Source organism: Teleopsis dalmanni, chromosome X (assembly GCF_002237135.1).
Source record: "Teleopsis dalmanni isolate 2A chromosome X, ASM223713v2, whole genome shotgun sequence".
In the NCBI taxonomy this organism is placed as follows: Eukaryota; Metazoa; Arthropoda; class Insecta; order Diptera; family Diopsidae; genus Teleopsis; species Teleopsis dalmanni.
This window is the reverse complement of record NC_051848.1, coordinates 77,961,446-77,974,371: the sequence shown is the minus strand read 5'-3', so window position 1 is coordinate 77,974,371 and position 12,926 is coordinate 77,961,446.

The following is a 12,926-nucleotide window of genomic DNA, read 5'->3' as shown; positions in this document are numbered from 1 at the left end:
TACAGTGGTTTTTCAGCGGCTTTACAAAGGTTTTTCAGCGATTTTACAGAGGTTTTACAGCGATTTTACAGCGGTTTTACAGTGTAATAAAACAATAGAAATAAGCAAATCCTTACTGATTATAACATAACACTTAAGATGTTACAACATCAATGATTTTTTAAGAATTCTATTATCCATTTATAGTATTTTAGTATCCAAGCACATTAATAATAACTAAAATTAAATTATTGTGGAAAAGATAGTTTAAAAAGTCCCATAAAATTATTGACAAGTCTGTTTCGTATAACCTGAAACTTACGGGTGAGTATCTATTTGTTGCTATGTTCCTGTAGTTAGAAGAACAAACTCCAAAAAATTATTACAAAAATTATTAAACATTTATTAATAATAATAATAATAATAATAATAATAATAATAATAATAATAATAATAATAATAATAATAATAATAATAATAATAATAATAATAATAATAATAATAATAATAATAATAATAATAAGTAATAAATAATAGTAATAATAAATAATAAGTTTTTTACATCACACACATAGTTCAAGTGAAATTTAATTGTAGCTTAAGGTCTGGAGTAATGACTGAACACACCTAAAAAATGCTGGTGTCTATAGATTTTAAAAATAGCAATGCAACAAATCCATCTATTTATTCTACTATTGTCGAAAAACTGTCGAAAAATTAAAGTAAAATCTTTAACTCACAAAATTTGTTTTTAGAGTGATTGCGAAATAGATCGCATAGATCTTGTTATACTATTGTTTTTTATAATCACTAAAATGTATAAATATAGTAATTTGATCAAGAGATTCAAGTTATCTGTCTATTATCTGTCTATAGTAGAGCAGGCCACTTCAACCTTAGTTGCTTTTGTTGTACTCATATCAATGATGTGAGGAACAGTTGTGATTGAAAGACTTACTACCGTTATTCTTCTTCTTACCCCAGAGTTTAGATTTAATTAATTATAAACAATTACCAAATTCTTTTTTCTATTGAATATAAGCTGATAATTATACATCTAAAGAGTTTTAGCAGTCTATTAAAGTTGGTGTCTGAGTACTCAAGTACGCATGCAATTAAATTATACTTTTAATCCTTTTAGTTTCAAACTCGTTTTCCTTCACTGAGGACAAATATTTGCATTTGTAAAACCAACAAACAACCACAAACAAACGCGCAACAACAAGTTTGCTTAATGCAAATGAAATCCAATGAAATAAGGTTAAAACAGGAGCGGCCAGAGGATTATTTGGCGATATGATGGGCGAAGTAAACCTTTTGGAAATATCACAAAAAGCAACATACCAGGGAACTCAAGAACTGTGTTCCAAACTAATTACTAATACCAACTAATTCAGCCCAAGTTGAATCCAAATAAGCACAAAAGTAGCAGTGCAATAATAATAATAATAAAAATAGTAAAGTTAACCCTTTGAAGTAGTAGTGGTCTAGTGGTAGTTGGATACAACTGAGATAGTCGCATTCGTATTCTTATCAACGTCATCAGCGTAGACATGGCAGACCAATGCTTTGTGCCAACTAAATTACTTAATCAAGACCGAACGCGAATGAATCTTATTTGCCTATGAAAAATATATGCTTCAGTGCACAGCTCTCAACAGCTGACAGTGCATAATTACCAGAACCTTGGAATATTTGACTCAGTCGTGTCCTCTTGCCGAGGTCGCTTTGTGAGCCACTGACGGTATGATAATAATAATAAATGATAAATGTTAAATGGTAAATGGTGAATGGTAAATGCTGATTGCTTAACATAATGACGACAATGTTGTTGATAATAATGATGATTGTAATAATAATGACTGTTACTTACAATATGGACTTTTACTTAATTATAACAATAACATCATAACTTATTTCCATTTTTAATCAAATATTGTACACGTCCGTCCATCCGGCCATCCGTCCGTCCGTCTGTTTGTATAAAAAAGGGTTAAATTTTATTACTGTGAAGTGTGGGCATTTGTCCAAGTGTAAAAATTGCGACACACCCAATATGGAATATATGTACAACGAGTATTCGGGTGACGTATACACGTATGCTCTCCCACTTCCACCCTGCATAATCTAATGATTACATTCTGCCATACAAATACACATTATTTAGTAACGTAAACATCATTTACTCATTGCTAATAAAATAATAAATTTTAAATGTTTTTAGCTATCAACTACCAAACATTATTTGTTCATGGTTGAGCGATAAAAGAGGATAGGTTAAAATACTGAACCAGTAAAAGGACCCTTACTATACGTATTGCAAATACAATTCTTAAATGCAAAAATTATAAATAATGAGTTAAAATTTATAATTTTTTCGCAAAAAAAGTCATATCTATAGTTATTTAATGCGTAAAGTAAAGTATTTTTTTTCTTTGAACAAATATCGGCTAGTATCAACTTCTAAGAAATGTTTTTTTAGTTAATATAATATGTATATAATATGTCTCGTATAATATAATAAAAAATAAAATAGTAAAATATAATAAGTATAATTTTAAGGTACATAGCATGTTTTATGTTGCCACTTAAGATATCTTAGTTACGACTATTGATGAAGTTAATTTGAACTGAAGCGAAGTTAAAAGAACGCCCTAATTATTCAATTTATTTTTTAGCAGTTCCGTATTGCTAGTTCCCAGTTTTAATTTTTTATATAAAGTTCGATTTTTTGAATTAATAATAAATAAATTGACTTTGCTCTTAATCGAACCAAATTACTGCCCCAAACAGTCTTCTCTTAATGGAACTCTTAAAATTCTTTCATTTAAAATCAAATATCATCACGTACAAGGAAACCCAGAAGAAGGTGCGAAGCTCGTTTTTTAATAATCATGTATTAAGTATATTCCATATATATTATTTTATACTTCTTAGTATTTGTAGATATCATCGTTATTAAATAGAGTCTTCAAAAGCTATTAGTTTACAGGAGAGTTTACAGTTAAGCACCATTGATTACTTTGGATTTAAATTCAAAAACACTGACGAACCTGTCAGCTGTAATAGATTTGTTCAATTTTATCACTCGTAGTATTTTTGCTTTAAAAGTTTTTTCTTTAAGAGTTCTAAAAAACAGCATTAAGTCTGGTTGACTGACGTCCTTCTCTCAATGACCTATGTTAGGTAAGATTTGTTAAAGTTAAACTCATTTAGGTTTCTGGTCATAGGGATATCTCGAGCAATTGCAGGGTAGATGACCTTGCCATGGCAGCGCCTCTTCTCCCTGACATTCACTTTTCAGATATTGGCGTTCCACTTGCTACAGTTAAACTAGCAATTAAAGAAAAATACCTGAGCATAGCCAAGCAATACTGGGTTGATGAACCATATTGTCAGATATTTGGGTTGATTTGGTTTAATTTAGACCAAGTCTAGTCAGCTACTTCAACTAAGGTGGAACCTGCTCGGCACCACGGTATCTTTACTGACGAGCCACTGCAAAATGGAAGGCATGCTATGAGACTGGGTTTATCCTACAATGACTTTTGTCGAGGCTGTGGCTCTGAATATGAGAAGGAGACCGTGCTGCATAGTGCTTCAAGACTCTATAATTTACTTTTATAACTAATTATACAACTAATACTTCTGTTGTATGAACTACTGAGGTGTTCTGAAATAAAAATTTCAAAATTATACCCTACTGTTTTGAAAATAGTAGAAACATTTTTCATTCCAACAAATTTAATATGATTCAGTGGAAGCAAGTATCACTTTGTCCGTTTTCCAGTTTTAATACATCTTTGAATCAGTTATATGTTTTGAAGGACAACAAAAAACATTATTTTTCAATTCACTTTTTAAGGTTATAGTTATACCATTATTATTATTAGACAATGCTATAACTAATACTATAACTATGTCTAACCGAGTATAATAATGGTAATAATAATAATGGTGTAAATATAGCCCTAAAAAATGAATTGAAAAATAATATTTCAAATCGATAATAATTAAAAAAAAAATTGTTTGGTTTTGTTTTAAGAACTCTCTCTATATTTAATCTTTCTTGACCTATTCGTATGGCAAAAAAAATTATTTAAACCATATTTTAAAAATGTGATACTTTTTTATTCTAGGTTTTACCTTTCCCTTAATAATATAATTAAGAATGAAGAATGAATAATTTCTTCTGTCATCCATTTTTTTCATTCGAGAATAGATGGCCACTCTGGTATGATATATTATATTGCTATTCTAATCTATTGTCATTCATGCAATAGTTTGTTGTCTGTAGATAAGCAAAAATTATGACCTACAAGTTGTCGGGTGAACATTTTCAAAAAGCCCTTTTATATGGTATTGTATATCCAACTAACTTGAGAAGCTTAGTTTTGCTAGAGAATTAACAAAAGCACATCATAGCATATCATCAGATAGAGTTTTAACAAAGATAAAATATGATGTAGACTACATATTATAAATTATGTGATGTATTATATTATATACAAAAAGATATATATAATGTTTAATATAAAATGAAATGTGAAATATATAACTTTGATTACCCACAAACTCTGAATTCTGATCTCCACAGCTATATTAACTTTAGTCATCAAGACCATGCAATTTATCACTGGATAATGAGATTTTTTTGTAGGGTCACGTAAATAATTCTTAATCGGTGGACACTTTCAAAATTAACATTCGCTAAAAGCCTATAAGCCATGAAAAATTACTTTGAATAAATCTGGATCTAATATGGTACACCGTGAAACATTAGAACGATTTTGTATGTCATATGTAATGACGAGGTCCAACTAATTTATTGAAATTTGATCATAGTTTTGTGTGTTTTATTAACATTCACATTTAGAATTACAATATAAGAAACCTAGTATAACACATACAATATTTATTCGGCTGGTTAGGCTGTTTGGATCCCGAATTTTGTTTTTATGTAAGCATTTATAATAACGTATTCCAAATACAATAAAAAATTGTCTTTAATTAAAGAGTTTTAAACTTTGATAAGAATTTGGATGAAATCTTATTTTGTTGTCTTACATTTTTAAATGAATCTTCAGACAAAATAGACCAATCATCTAACAACATTACTTTAAAAATTTTTTCTCAATAGGTATAAATAAAGCTAAATTGTTTTTACCTGACTCTTACATACTCAATACTTTTTAATTAAATGCGTGAATATAAAATTTAAAATGAACCAAAACCCAATTAAATAAATGTTTTAGAACGTCGGAAAGTCATATTTTGATGGCAACCGGAAAATTGTCATATTTCACGTTTCACGTCCTTCCATTCAATTGCCATATAATTTTCATAAAACATTCTCACATACCAAAATGTTCTCGCCAATAAACCGACACACCAGTTCACATAAATGATACAAATATGAAGGTATCATTTCAATTCAATCCAATCCAATCCAATCCAAATTCAATTCAATTCAAATATCATAATAAGAAGGGATAAGGAGTACCTCTGAAGTGCAGCAAGAGGGGAAGGCCCCATCATTTGTATGTGACAGCATTTGCAAAATGTATTACTTCATTGATAACTTATTTTTGTTGAAGTGGCTGGAGCCATAGCAAAATAGATCTGCTAACTTTTTATGGATACGAGTACTACTTTATTGGTTGCTCTTCTCTTACCCTCATTATTGCCATTTTTAGAATCCCCCAGAGTAGACACAAATGCAACTAGAGCACGTTTAACAAAGGTTGTTGCGACAGACAAATAAATTTGCGAAAATATATTTTAAAAAATTGATCTGACGTGTCACGCGAAACAAACAAAACCGTACCAGGTAAGCAATACTTTGTGGAGTGAATACATGGAGTTGAATTGTGGTGATATATGGCACAATGTGGTGTGGTGTATGGTACGGGTTAAGGGTTTGAGTTTATGCGCTGCGATGCCACTTTAACCTGCAAGAGTTTAACCACAAAATAAAAAGTTTGCAACTATATTACTTTCTTTTGAAGTGTAGTTTACAGGAGCGACTACTTTAATATTATGTTAAACAGTTTCTCAATTGTAATTATCAAAATAATAGACAAAAAATTAAATATTTAATTAAGTTAAATGAAGATTAATGTACAAATCATTCGTCAATTTAATTTGCTGCTAAAGACGTTGCTGCTAATAAAAATGTTACTATAAGGCTAATATCGGGCAGGGATAATTCCTCATAACGATAATTCGAGATATTACACATCAGTTCAAACAAGTGATTTTAGACTACAACATAAATATAAAAATAATAGATGATCCATCGTTAAGTTCTGACAACCAACAACTTTGTCTCACGCATCAAACTGGTTAAATGGTTAACGATTTTCATTGGTAGAATATAATTCATATAAAATTTTGTATATAATATTTATTATTAAACATGTGAATTTAATTTAACATAATAAACTTTGCTTTTAAAAATCATAAAAATCCATAAACAATGGATATCATGAATATCATATTAATAGATTTACAATATATACTGAAATGAAATGTCTACGAATAAAAGTTGCTCAGAATATTTTCTTCGGTAAGTCCAGAATTATTTAACGTGATTACCTGCCGTGAAGACTTAACACAACGGTGCTCTTAACACACGATATCGGTATATTGCGCCAATAAACGCCCCGTTGGAATTTCAAAAGAAATTTCCGCCGGTGCCTATAAATAAATGTGTGCAAGACATTACTTTCACTTCTCTACTAATCTTTGGGTCATAACACCCGGTAGTGAATGCGCAACTTCACGCCAAATTCATGATAAATAAATACCTGATCATACTTCCCGCGTAAGTTTGGTTAATAACCACAGCCACTACGAGTCCAACCTCAACTGGTCAGCACAATCGAAGCTGCGGGCCACTGACCCCCCTAGTACCAGACTTACACCTCTGTAATGATATTCATGACAACACTAATGAAACTATATTCTATGACTATAATGGAACATAGTCATGGATTTCAACCTGAACTTGTCAGCACAGTCGAAGCTGTGAGCCGCTGACCCTCTTAGTACCAGATTTATACCTCTGGTCAAATGTCGCAAGTGGGGCGGTCACTGACTACCATCTGCACTTCCTGCACAAGAGTCGGTGTTGCACCGGGATTGTAATCGCCTCTTACAACAGGCGACTTCACCACAGAGGGAATTTTTTTTTCTTCAGTAAATGAAAACGGAATTTGGCAAGTTAAGTTACTTATAGAAAAAAAGAACATATTAAAAAATTAATTTAAATCGAATTAGTTAAACCCGCCGGGGAAGTAATAACTAGCCAATACAAATTAAATTGTGTGGAACACGTAAGTTAGATCGCAGCAGAAAAAGGCCACGGCTTAAATGCATATATTGTGTCGCAAATAATAAAGCAAATATATAAATATCAAATACAAGGGGACAGTTGCGAGGAATTAGGATGAATGAAGACAAATCACTATGTCGACAAAGTCCCAATGCGGAGTGCATAGTCAAATATAGTGGTGATGAGAAATAATAATACTCAACGTCACTTTACTGGTTCCAAACCTAATGCTTTTATTCAAAATTTACTAAAATTCGTATTATAAAGTATTGTATTATTGTGTCTTTTTTTTAATCTCAAATACATTGAGTAAATATGCATTATTTTGAAACAAATACTTTTTTAACGAATTTTTTAGTAGCATAGGTGTAAGTTGTACTAATTATGCCTAAGTGATTTTAAAACAAAAAATATTAATCTGATCATGAAAAATTCAACATATGCCTTTGCTTTTAAATTATATAGCAAAGTTAAATATTAATACCACTCTATATATAAATAATAATTTGAAAAAAGTGGTTTCATTAAACCTTAAAATCGTTATGATTGTATTATATAAAATTTTTCTTACTTTGATACAGTAAGGATACAGTTTTATACATTATAATCAGGTAAATCTAGAAATTCTTATCATGTTAAATGTACTATTTAAAGAAACCTACAATTGGTATTTACAAAACCCGATTCGATGATCCGACAAAACTATTCTCCAAAAAAATATACACATTATTTTTATTTCGTATCCTATTTATATATATATCTCCAGTTCAAAAGGTACCCGGAATTTGTAAATAAAACACACAAATTTAAATTTTATTCCAAATTTGTTTTATCTCTTTCAAAATATGCTTCTTCTAAAACGATACACATATGCCAATGTTTAACCCAATCTTCCATACACTTTTCGTAGGCCCGTGAATGTATAGCTTTAAGTTCCTTCAGTGAATTCTCTTTTACCGATTCAATCGACTCAAAACGCTTACCACGAAGGGGTAATTTGATTTTCGGGAACAGGAAAAAGTCCCACGGATCCAGATCTGGTGAATATGGTGCCTAAGCGATGACAGTGGTGTCGTGTTTGGTCAAAAAATCGCGTACAACAAGAATTTTCCATACTAAAAATCGTTAAGTGCACTTGAGGTAGTCTCACATTAACAGCTACTGTAAACAAACTAATTGACAGATGGTGCTCAAATTTGTATTATATGTCAAGAAAGGGTGTACCAACATAACAAAATTTTTGAAAAAGGTCTATTACTTAAGGAGTTTGTTAAACAACAAAATCTAGAAGGTATATTATATTCTTTTTAATTTGACTATTTAAACTGAAAACTTTGCAACTGAAAACTTCCACGTGGCACAGGTACTGAATCATGCACATATTTTATATTAACATTTAGTAATATGTTAATTGACTAAATCTATAATGAAGTTACTTTATCGTACTTACACGTAATAATTCTCTAATAACTTTAGGAAATGTAAAATAAAAGTTAGCGAAATTCAAAGATCTCTCTTCGCTGGGCAATATTGAAGGGAATGAACTAGCAGATGAGATGGTCAGAAGAGGTTCTGAGCTGCATACAAGACAGGCCCACAAACACCGATATGCAAAATGTTTAGGATCATAGAGGGAATCACTAATACGGTGACTAACAATTTGTGGACTAATCGCGAATACTGTGCGGTCACTAGAACCTTATGGCCTGGTATGGACAAAAATTAAACGAAAAGCCTTTTGGGTTTCAGCAATCCTGCAGTTCATGTACTTATTGGAGTACTAATGGGTTTCAACAAATAGATTATGCAGGAGTTGCCAAGATGAGGAAGAGGTAGACTACTTCCTATATCACAGTCCATGACTGCACACAAGGTGACTTCAAAGGATTGGGGATCGCTTTTTCACTGGTCTGGGAGAGATAACGGAAGCAAACTTATCGGATCTCCTCAACTTCATCTGGGAAACCAAATGAGTTAACAAGGATAGTATACGAAGATAACAAAGGTTATCAACTCGCTTCTTCCAGCAAAATCTTTGAGGGCATCACAATGGGCAATATATGCCTCCAAGTGAAAGTGCTGATAACTGTTAGCACGCGCCTTCTCAACCTAACCTGACATATAAAAGTCACACAACTAAGTAAGAGATTCACCAAAGATTTACATAGCTTTCAAAAAAATATTTTTTTCTTTATAACAGAAAAAATGTCTACATTGAGTACTTTTCCACACTGATCTATTCTGGTTCCCAAGATCGGCTGGCAGTTCATGTAACCCCTAAATAGAATGAAATATATTAAAGTTTTTCCATTTATGCTACCACTTTTTTCGACATGACTCTCAATTTAATTACTTAGTTAATTAATTCGAAGTTTATGTTCATTATTGCTAAAGCGTGTATGTAGTGATACTATATAGATCAGGTAAGAATAGATAACAACTTTGCCTTTTAGATGCATATTCATTACAAATATTTATTAAAGCAAAGATTCAGAAAATGTGGGTATCCACATAAATAAGAGCACAAGGTGTATTTCTTTAAAAAACATGTATTTACAGTGAAGTCATCACTTCAGACTAAATAACTCAGTTTTTTTTTATTCAAATATAATGATATTCATGACAACACTAATGGAACTATATTCTATGACTATAATGGAACATAATCATGGATTAGCATGACTATTTTCATCACATTTTGTTGTTTTAGAAACTATTGTAAAATTCACAGAATAGTTCAGAGTCTACAAATAATGCCCGCTACTCTCTTGTTTTTGCACTTCCTTTTCATTACATTTGTGTCTTGAATGTTCTGATTAAAGATATAAAAATATAGACTTCTTTCTCGATAGGGTGCGGGGAGGCTCGAAGCATTCCCAGTTTAATTTTATATGAAGTACAAACAACATGAAAAAACTTTAAGCCGTTGTAGTAAATTTTGAACACAAGAGTATGCCTGCCATATATTTTTGAATACATAAGTTACATTCTTTGGATATTTCTCTATGCAATGTGGTCATTGATGGCTACTTTGAATTTTTAAAAACATTATAGTGAGATATATAAAATAAAATTCACAACAATGTTGAACAATGTACAATGTTGCTATACAATTTAAAAGAATTTCCAAAATAATTATAGTAAAGGTGGTTATTTTAAATCTTTAATATAGAAAAAATCTATTTAAATAAAATGATTCATCAGTATTTAAATTTTTTTGCACTAAATTTTGAAACTTCATTAAATGCGCCCCTGTCAATTATTTGTCAACAGTTAATTTCATTTTACAAGATACTTATTTACACAAATAATGCGCCCTCCTATTATAATCCTGATTATGCTGATAAGGGGCCACAACCAGTGTCTACCAGCCAACCAACTGAGCAAGTATGCCACCCCAACCCACAGTCTTGCACACAAACTCACAGTAGTCAATTCGGCAATACTTACTGGCGCATTTGCGTCGATTTGTTATTTCCGATGGCCGCCTATAACTATTTCAGGCATTTTATTATACTTTAGAGATACATTTTATTGTTTATCGAAAAACCACGTTAGATGCCGTGCTTCGCAATTTTCGGTTGCCTCAATTGATGGTGATGATTATGATGACGATATATCGAAGCGCTAAATATTTTGGTAGCAACAATCTTCGTACCTATATTATGGATATCTCCGATATCAGCGAAACGGTAGCAATGATGGTAAACCAACAGAAGCAATCGTCAAACAACAACAATAAAGCGCATGCAATTCATGTGATAAAAAATTACACAACCAGAGCGCGATGTGATACATTTAACTTCATATATTAATATATATAGATACTTCAACTCATTCCATTTGCATTGCCAATGTTGTTCGTGTAGTTGTTGTAGGTTTTGATGTTTTTACTGTGCCGCTGTTGCTCCACTGGGTATTTCATGGCGATATAATGAATTACCTTTATTGACAAGTTAATGTTTATAGGTGTCGTCATTATATTGGAGAATATTTGTACGGCTAAACTCCAAGCTGACAAACCGACAAACTGACAAACTGACAAACCGACAAACCGAAGCCAAAAGGTATGCATAAGTAGATTGGTACTTGGATTGGTTGGCGTGTTAGAAGGGAACTACGCAGTGTTAGTGGGGGTGATGATTTGGTTGCCCATACTAAGCATATAGTATCGTGACGTATGTATACCTTGTTATAACGATCCCAAAGCAATTTTTTTATGCTTAGCGTGGTCGAAAGAGTGTTAAATAATTTTGTGAATAGCGATACATATTCGCATTCAATTGAAATCAACGGCAAATGATGTTAATAAATTATGTAAGCGCTGTTGACGTTGTTGCAGGTAGTGTCTGTCGATGGTACACTGTAACCGCGGGCGAACCATAAATATATCCCATACATATAAAATACATTTTATGTATCGCTGTGACATTAATTTGTTGCTACATTCATGCTCATCGATACACTTAAAAAATTACTGCGTTACAGACCGAAGTATGTCCTTGTATCTTTGCTTCCCTGACGGATGTTACTTTATTATATTTTGACAGTTTTGCTTGGAGATGCTCACGCAACCACATCAAATACCCTGCCTGATGGTTTTTATTGTTCTTGTTACTGCCTAAGTTACTTCCGATAAAAGTGACATAAATTAGAATTTAATTGAAAACGATCTACTAATTAAAATAAATTGCACGGCATCAAGCAATCATCTCACTTAATCTGAACATGAGAATTTGTAAGTAAAGGAAGGTATTTCGCTCTATAATTGATGAAGTTATTGGGTGAAGTATATAAGCTCAATTATGCAAATGTGATGTATTGCTTCGAAGTACAAATATAAATTGATATTTATGTATATATTTTTTAAAGAGATTAATCAAGAATTTTGGATATAAAAAAATTGTCATCAAATTATTCACAAAAATTGATAGCCGAAAGTATAAAAACAATAAATGTTATTCTGAAAAATGTATAAAGACAACAACAATATATATATATATATATATATATATATATATATATATGAATTACTTTCAATTTAATTTTTTATTGTAAGTTTAAAGTTTTGCTGATGATAACTGGCTTTTCGCTTTGTAGCCTTTTTGCGAATGCTGGTATGGGTGTTGTGAGGAAAATGTATGCTAACATAAGTTTTCGAAGTCCAAGGATAGTAAATGTCGTGTTCTCTTAATCTCAATGATCTCAACAATTATTATATATATTACACATGTGTTGTATATATACAAATTATCATAAAAACGTATTAAAAAATTTATACATGGATACTAATATATGTAAAAGTTTATTCACTTCGTGGTGCTAATTTAACAGCATCATTGACCTATCAGTGACCTATATCAAACACAACTTTTTTCCAAGGCTAAAAATAAAAATGATAGAAAATTTTCCTGCGATGATTTATTACGACTTTCCACTTGGATTATAAGTATCAAGACAAGAGTGGATCGATCAACATACTTCGATATTTGGCAATAAAGCTTCACCCTTTACCACTGTAAAAAGCTGATACTCATACAATGATTTTAATCGTGGTCACAGTTAGCTCACTGATGAAACTCGTTAACAACTGATTCGTCCAAAATTAGTT